Source organism: Oncorhynchus gorbuscha, linkage group LG01, assembly GCF_021184085.1.
Source record: "Oncorhynchus gorbuscha isolate QuinsamMale2020 ecotype Even-year linkage group LG01, OgorEven_v1.0, whole genome shotgun sequence".
NCBI classification, from domain to species: Eukaryota; Metazoa; Chordata; class Actinopteri; order Salmoniformes; family Salmonidae; genus Oncorhynchus; species Oncorhynchus gorbuscha.
This window is the reverse complement of record NC_060173.1, coordinates 105,741,457-105,747,781: the sequence shown is the minus strand read 5'-3', so window position 1 is coordinate 105,747,781 and position 6,325 is coordinate 105,741,457.

The window sequence follows — 6,325 nt, the reverse complement described above, 5'->3', positions numbered from 1 at the left end:
GAGTCTCCGTCTGTTTATTGCCTGCTTAATAAAATGCCTCTGGTGTCTCCCTCCCTTGTGTGCTTGCCTTGCCTCTACTCTACTGCACTGTGGAAGAGGGAAAGAGAGGAATCCTAAGACCATATGTGTCTCTTGGTGTCTAGTCCTGCTGTGCTTTCTGTGCTATGTCCGCATATACAGTGCAAAGGAGAGGAGAGGAGAGGAAAGGACACCTCGTTGGGAACTATGGCGTGTAGGGGCAATATGAGAATATTCCCAGCATACATTGTGGGCTCTGAGCGTTTACATCGCGGTGTCCAACGGCAGGTGGGCAGTGTATGAATATTACATGATAAAGACGGTTTTCTCAAAACAAAAGCAAGGAAGACTCATCCTGCACTGGTGAAAATAGTAACTGCTTCTAGTTATATTACTGCATGAAATAATGGAGTGCCTATCCTATGACAGTCAGGTCGTCTGGAATCCTTTGTGCCCACGCATCAATAACAGCAGCGCCACTGTTGAAACACACAGAGAGGAATAGAAGGAAGAAGAGAAAGACAGACAGAGAGAGAGAGAGAGAGAGAGAGAGAGAGAGAGAGAGAGAGAGAGAGAGAGAGAGAGAGAGAGAGAGAGAGAGAGAGAGAGAGATGTTTATTTATTTTCCCTTTTGTACTTTAACTATTTGCACATCACTACACTATATATAGCCATAATGTCACATTTGTAATGTCTCTATTCCTTTGGTGTGTAACGTTTACTGTATTTTTAAAATTGTTTATTTAACTTTAGTTTATTATCCATTACAGTTACTTTGGCAACGTTAACATGTTCCCTATGCCAATAAAGACCTTTGAATTGATTTGAGATTGAGAGAGAGACTGACACCCCTATCAGATCACAGCAAAATCACACTCTACTTGAACAGAGCTATGCTCAATCATGAGGCATCAAAACTAAAGGAACTGAATAACATTAAGAAATTCTATATCTGAGGACTTGGGGGTAGAAGCTGTTAAGGAGCCCTTTGGACCAATACTTGGCGCTCCAGTACTGTTTGCCGTGCGGAACCAGAGAGAAAAGTCTGACTCGGGTGGCTGGAGTCATATACACCGCCTGGTGTAGAGGTCCTGGATGGCAGGAAGCTCGGCCCCAGTGATGTACTCGGCTGTAAGCACTACCCTCTGTAGCACCTTATGGTCAGATACCGAGCAATTGCCATACCAGGCGGTGATGCAACCGGTCAGAATACTCATGATGGTGCAGCTGTAGAACTTTTTGAGGTCATGGGGACCCATGCCAAATCTTTTCAGCCTCCTGATGGGGAATAAGCGTTGTCGTGCCCTCTTTACAACTGTGTCAGCTCCTCTGTCTTGCTGACGTTGAGGAAGAAGTTGTTGTCCTGGCACCACACTGCCAGGTCTCTGACCTCCTCCCTATAGGCTGTCTCATCATTACCGGTGATCAGGCCTACCACCGTCGCGTTGTCAGAAAACTTAATGATTATGTTGGAGTCGTGCTTGACCACTGTAAGTGTCTGTATTTATTTTCTTAGTCAACCTTGTGTTCTGTTTCATTGTGTTCTTGAACGTAGCCCCGTCTTTCATTTGTATTCATTGTTTTCACCTGTGTTAGTTACTCACCTGGTCTCATCAGCTCCTTATTTACTTCAGTTCATTCTGTTTGTGTCTTTGTGAGGAATTGTTCGTTTTAACTCTACTAAGCCTTTTCCTAGCTCGTCTGTGAGAACCAGCTATAGCCTTCAGTTCTAGTTTTGATTCACCTGCCTGTTTGCCTACCTGTGTATGACCATTGCCTGCCTGTTACCACGATTCCTGGTGAAATAAATACCTGCCTGTGAATCTATACCTTTTTCTGCCTGATTATTAATTACAACCACGTAGTCGTGGGTGAACAGGGAGTACAGGAGGGGACTAAGCACGCACCCCTGAGGGGACCCCGTGTTGAGGATCAATGTGGAAGATGTGTTGTTGCCTACCCTTACCACCTGGGGGTGGACCGTCAGGAAGTCCAGGATCCAGTTGCAGAGGGTTGTGTTCAGTCCCAGGGTCCTTAGCTTAGCGAAAGCTTGCTTGGCTTTGGAACATTCTCAGCACATTTAAGGAACTTGACAAAAAAAAAGGTTATTTTCTTACTTAATTTCATTACTTTAACAGAACGTTGTTATATTTCATTTTGGTAATGTTCTCCAACTGGTTTGACATTGGAAATGTTCTCAAATTCAGAGAACGTTAAGAAACATTGTTCTGGGAATTTCAGTACTTCAGTATAACGTTTCCTTGTGGTTGTATTTAAAGTCATGTTCTCAGAACAATAAGAAAACGTTCCATAAAAACCACAAGAAAATATTAGTAACGTTTTAAGAATGTTATTTAAAAACATACATTCCGTTCTCAGCATCACCAAAACTCACTCTAGCCTCGCTCTTGTTAAGTGTGTTCAGGTGTGTTGGCCACGCCCACTTATTGGCAATACCTGATCTTAATGAATGCTTGTTTCCTTTGAAATACGGTCTGTTTAAACAGACTAAAACGAACAGCTTTGTGTCAGTTAATAAAGCATGGCCTGCTAGCTCCATCCTGGTCGTGCATTGGACTAATTCCATGGATCGAGAACAGAAGATCATTAAAAGTCTTATTGCAACATTCAGTGGAAGTTTTAAGGAACCTCCTTGCAACCTGAAAATGAACATTCCCAGAACAGGCTAAATGTTCTCTTCCGTTTTACCTGTCAGGAAACGTATGGCTTCAATCCCAGAACCAATGGGAAACGTATGGCTTCAATCCCAGAACCAATGGGAAACGTATGGCTTCAATCCCAGAACCAATGGGAAACGTATGGCTTCAATCCCAGAACCAATGGGAAACATATGGCTTCAATCCCAGAACCAATGGGAAACGTATGGCTTCAATCCCAGAACCAATGGGAAACGTATGGCTTCAATCCCAGAACCAATGGGAAACCAAAATGTACATTCCCACAACTTCCAGGGAACCAAATGTGCTGGCTGGATTGTCCTTGATCATTCAGGCCGAGATAGTTAAACTGCACATTGAAACAGCTTTTCCCTGCAGAGGGAGAAAAAGGTGACAACAATGGACCCTAACGCCTCCTCAACACAGAAACTCATGAGTTCCTTTTAGCTGGGGATGAACTGCAAATAAAATGCTGTTGGGTGTTACATAAGGGGCTACAGTATGTAATCTAAGACGATCGAAGAAAACAAAAACTGTTACAGTTCTACTCCAAACCGATGGTAACAAAAGAACCATGTATAAAATATAGCTTATATTTTGTCGTTTGCTTTAGAAACAAACACCACACAAGAGATCATTCACACACAGCTACAGTATTGGGTTGTTCTATTCAATATCAAACTGTTCTTATATTTCTTTCATGAGTGTTTTGAGGAAGCTTTAGAGGGGGAACAACAAAGGAAGTCTGAGATACAGTGCAGACTGTGAGGAACAAACAGTCACCAATATTAGATAATACCACACCAGGCCCCTTTGGTAACCAGGGTAAATAAACGCTCATATCAGAAATTCAGAAATACACCATGAACAGTATCATACACCAAGCCACCTGTCTCTTTCCCATGAATTACCATTTGGTTATTTATGCATTTTCAAAGCTTGCGGCATAGTTAGGCCTTTGATGAACCCCCCTACTTTTTAAATCCTTTTTTGGTGGAGCACCTTGGCAGATTGAAAGGGGCTCCTAAAGGAGAGCAGAGTAATTCAGCTAGCACATCAGGATGGCTCCATGCTAGCCCAGGGATACGGTGGCGGGGAGCGTGGGGCGGGGAGCCAGAGAGAGAGCGAGCGCTAACCCAGGGGAAGACACACAGCAGGGGCTCGGAGAGAAAGAAAGCGAGCCTCTGCGGCCCACTCTCCTCCAACTGTGCCTGCTTTCTCAAGGTCAATCACAGAGCCGGGTACACGCACACATGCAGTAGCTGAGCGAGCACACACACTCACACACACACACAGAGCCGGGAACACAAACACACTCACAGAGTCACACACACGCAAACACACACACACACTCACATTCCCTGAGCACTAGACACACATTCACTCAGGGTGGAGGACAAAAAGAGAAGCGGCTCCCTGCATCTCTTTCTATTGTGACATATCTACAATATAATATAGCTACTATTGTGACATATCTACAATATAATATAGCTACTATTGTGACATATCTACTATATAATACCTACTATTGTGACACATCTACTATATAATATGTACACCATTGTGACATATCTACTATATAATATATACTATTGTGACATATCTACTATATAATATCTACTATATAATATGTCTACTATTGTGACATATATCTACAATATAATATATATACTATTGTGACACATCTGCTATATAATATATCTACTATTGTGCCATATCTACGATATAGTATATCTACTATTGTGACATATCTACAATGCAATACATCTACTATTGTGACATATCTACTATATAGTATATCTACTATTGTGACATATCTACGATATAGTATATCTACTATTGTGACATATCTACAATGCAATATATCTACTATTGTGACATATCTACTATATAGTATATCTACTATTGTGACATATCTACGATATAGTATATCTACTATTGTGACATATCTACAATGCAATATATCTACTATTGTGTCATATCCACTATATAACAAAATGTAGTATTTATTAGCTGTCAAAATGTCAACCATGGGGTGATAAAAAGCTGATTATTCTAACACAGATGCACAGTGTATTTATGGTAATAGACCAAATGCTTCTATTGATTATTGTGTGTGTATGTATGTGATCACTGTGTTAGCGCGATTGTGAGGTTTTTTTCCTGCATTTAAAGCCCACTAAGTCCCTCTTGTAAAAGATCATTTCACCTCTTGGTCAAAATTGTATTTTTTTCTCCTTTGAGGTTTTAGCCAAACAGCTGCAAATTCACTGTTGGTCATTAACGAGGCAGGGTCAATTCCCCAAACAATGTGTTTCATGTCACAATAAAAAGCAGTTTTTTATGTCTTGTATCCGTAAAGCAGTATTACACAGATAAAACACGTAGAAACAAGCATCTGGAGGATTATAAAAAGAATTGCCTTGATAAACTCACAGATCCATGGCAGAAGCTACATCAACCCTCTTGAACAGGCAGCAGGAGGTTGAGACTGGAAACCACGGGTCCTTATCCTGTACACTGTGATATGCTGCCCCCACCTGGACAGAAAGTATGTTGTCAGTAACCAGGCAATCTCAAATATAGTGGTTTTATACCGCCCTCTTGCTGTCTTGACAGTTATTTCACACATTTGAAGTGACATTAGGAAAAGAAACAGTAACACCAACCATTATTTGTGTACCTATATGTACATTAATACATTAATACCCCCCCCCCACCAGCTCCAAAACCACACCTCAGACAATTGTAAAGACAGCATGCATGGCTCTCAAATGGCTGTCAAACATGACAGCAACAACACCTGACATCCTACTCAGGAATTATTTTTGGAGTAACAATAACATCATAGGCCTACTATGCTATGCTATTATATTTGGTTCTCTAATGTAAAATGCTAATGAATCATTCTTTACTAAACGAGCACACATGTAGCCTACAGTCTTTCATTATTCTCGCCGCCAGAGAAAAGACAGGGACGAAATCCTAATTTACTTACCTCGAGTGTCACGTTCTGACCATAGTTCTGTTATTTTATTCTTTGTTTTAGTGTGGTCAGGGTGTGTTTTGGGGTAGGCAGTCTATGTTTGTTTTTCTATGTTGGTTTTTGTGTTCGGCCTAGTATGGTCCTCAACCAGAGGCAGGTGTTGTTATGGTCCTGATTGGGAATCAACCAGAGCCTGGGCAGGTTTGTTGTTACTGTGTGGGTGTTTGTCACATGGTCTGATTGGGAATGGTACTGATATGGTAGCCTGGGTTTCACTTTTGGTTTGTTTGGTCCACACGGTACTGTGTGGGTGTTTGGTCCACATGGTACTGAGTGGGTGTTTGGTCCACATGGTACTGAGTGGGTGTTTGGTCCACATGGTACTGAGTGGGTGTTTGGTCCACATGGTACTGAGTGGGTGTTTGGTCCACATGGTACTGAGTGGGTGTTTGGTCCACATGGTACTGAGTGGGTGTTTGGTCCACATGGTACTGTGTGGGTGTTTGGTCCACATGGTACTGAGTGGGTGTTTGGTCCACATGGTACTGTGTGGGTGTTTGGTCCACATGGTACTGTGTGGGTGTTTGGTCCACACGGTACTGTGTTGGTTTTCATTAAAGATTACATCATGAACATTTACCAT